Genomic DNA, 2,230 nt, shown 5'->3' on the forward strand with positions numbered 1-2,230 from the left:
AGCAAAGGGAGGAGGGGAGGGGGGGGGCTGTGAATAACAACCCCGCCGGCAATATAGCAATATAACAGAAACAGAAGATTGATCTTAACATGAACGTATCAAGGTGAGGAAGTTATGAAAGAGACGAACAAAAAAAAGGGGGGAGAATGATACGGCGAAAGACAAATCAAAGAAAGTTTGCGGAGCAGGCTGCAGACACAAAGTCTCCAATTACAAGAGATAAGACATCATGTTTAGTGAAGTGATATGAAAAGAAATGCCAAGTCTGCGTGTAGCCCGAGAGATCACAAGAAGCATGAAAGAATGTCAGGGGAGAAAAAAAAGAGTTAGAATAGAGAGCAGCAGGAGAGGCAGTCAGACGGTGCAACAAGCGTCTGTTTGCAGAGGCTTTGACGGTCATGTATAATCATAAGGGATAGAGTTACTTCAAGAGGCTCGCAGGTGTTAGATCTGACGTGCGTACCAGAGCCAGATGTAGCCCGGGACAAAACATCAAAAACTAAATATCATCCGAGGAGCACAGCCTCCAAAGAAACAATTCTTTTAACTGCATTTCTCTTTTCATAGCGTTTTCCCCGAGGTTCAAAGTGGGAAAGCTTGAACTTTTACGCACACGCTATAAGGCTATACACTGTGAGAACTGTCGGTTTCCAGCTGCAAAGTAAACCTTTCCTCGTGAAGAACGTTTATTTTATACCATCTGAAAGTATTAACAAGAAACCTTTAACAGTTTAATAAAGTCCACCAGTCTTATTTTACCTGACGAGGAAGCGCTGTGTCCGGTCGTCGTTCCACCTTTGGGCTCCGATAAATTCCACATTAATTCGTGTTTAATCCACGCTGCTTCTCCTTGGGGGACCAAAGACAGCCCATGCCCTTCGCCGATCGCCTCTCGCACATATTATCACCAGCTGCAATTCGGGTTAGGTCTTGGTCAGCACGGAAAAGAAGAAAAAAAAATAAGAAGAAATATGTTAAGTCTATGAGGAAGCGGGCTCGCGTAGGCAGGACCGATCTAAGTATAAAGCATCTTGGTTGAACATCTTCAAAAAAGACAACAGTTCGTCGAGACAAAAGTTGAGCGGAGCTGGCTCGAAGGGAGATAAGCGCACTCAAGTGTCGCTCCTTGGACCTTGTTGCTTCGAGCTGGGGAGCGCGTCGCCTCTCCTCTGTGCGCCACAGCGTAGTGGTTGAATTGATTGGTGCCTTCTCTCTTCCCCCAGCGACTCTTTTTGTCGTACAGTGATGTCACCAAGGGGCTGTCAATCATTTGTCCTCTATAAGGCACCTCCTGCGGACCTCCAACCCGGAGGCTTCAAACTTTTTTTCATGTCTAACGATGTCAAACAAACACCAGAACCCCCCTTTTGGATAAAGTTTTTGTTTTTGAGGGGCCCCCCACAGGAGTATTTTGTTCTGTAAGTAAATACTATTGTACTAGTCACGTTTATACCTCTCCAATAGGAATACATGTGAAATCTTGTCATTTACATTATAGTGAAATTAAATAATTCCAAAATATGTTGGGGATCCCATTGGCCCAGTCCCAGATCCCTGTGTCCCCCTCCCGGTAAACGTTTGAGAACCATTACAAAATCTCTATCCTTATTACAAACAACTCTTTTTCTCTTGCATCTTTATATATCCTGGAAATTCACACCATAAAAATAGTTATAAAGCAAACAGTTAAAAACCTTACTGTTGCTTTTAGTTGTTTGTTTTTGGGCTGATTTTTCCATACATAGGAATAGCAATTGTTTATTTACTGAATGTCTTTAAATAACATCAAAATGGCTTGTTACACTCATACGGTGTAATATTTCTGTGAATTTGACCACGCAAGGTGTTAATAGCTGGATCCAACATGTTTAGCTTTTGGATTAAGGCTGTTAGATAGTGGCATCACATTGTGTTGCTTTTGTGGTTTTAAAGGATTAGACCCTGCATAGGGACTATCGCATCCTCCTGCTGAACTTCCCTGTGTGTGTGGGTTTTTTTGTACATGTGTGTCTGACACCAGAGCTGATTTATACGCACTTCCTCCTGGCTTGATCTTTTCATTTCATTCCAATTCACAGTAGTTTATCAATATATCAGAGGCAGACTTTGGCTGCACATATTGCTGTCTCATATCTACAATACTGCGTGAGAGCCAAGTGAGAGAGTCTCAAGAGAAACCCCATCAATTTCCTGGGAAGGCCATATTTTTTCACTTAGTTTAGGTAAAACT

General features: G+C 42.6%; 1 protein-coding gene across 1 annotated transcript in view; it reads right to left on the reverse strand.

Annotated features, from left to right (window-relative positions):
- The window catches only part of bmp2b (bone morphogenetic protein 2b), a 6,193-nt gene extending 5,023 nt beyond the window's left edge, over window positions 1-1,170 (reverse strand). The window contains exon 1 of the mRNA XM_035678243.1: window positions 760-1,170. The gene's annotated coding sequence lies outside the window, so the exon portion shown is untranslated. The remainder of the gene's footprint in view (window positions 1-759) is intronic.
- Window positions 1,171-2,230: the final 1,060 nt, after the last annotated feature.

The sequence above is a fragment of the Morone saxatilis genome, unplaced genomic scaffold (assembly GCF_004916995.1).
Source record: "Morone saxatilis isolate NCDOM2014 unplaced genomic scaffold, NCSU_SB_2.0 Contig7, whole genome shotgun sequence".
NCBI lineage: Eukaryota > Metazoa > Chordata > Actinopteri > Moronidae > Morone > Morone saxatilis.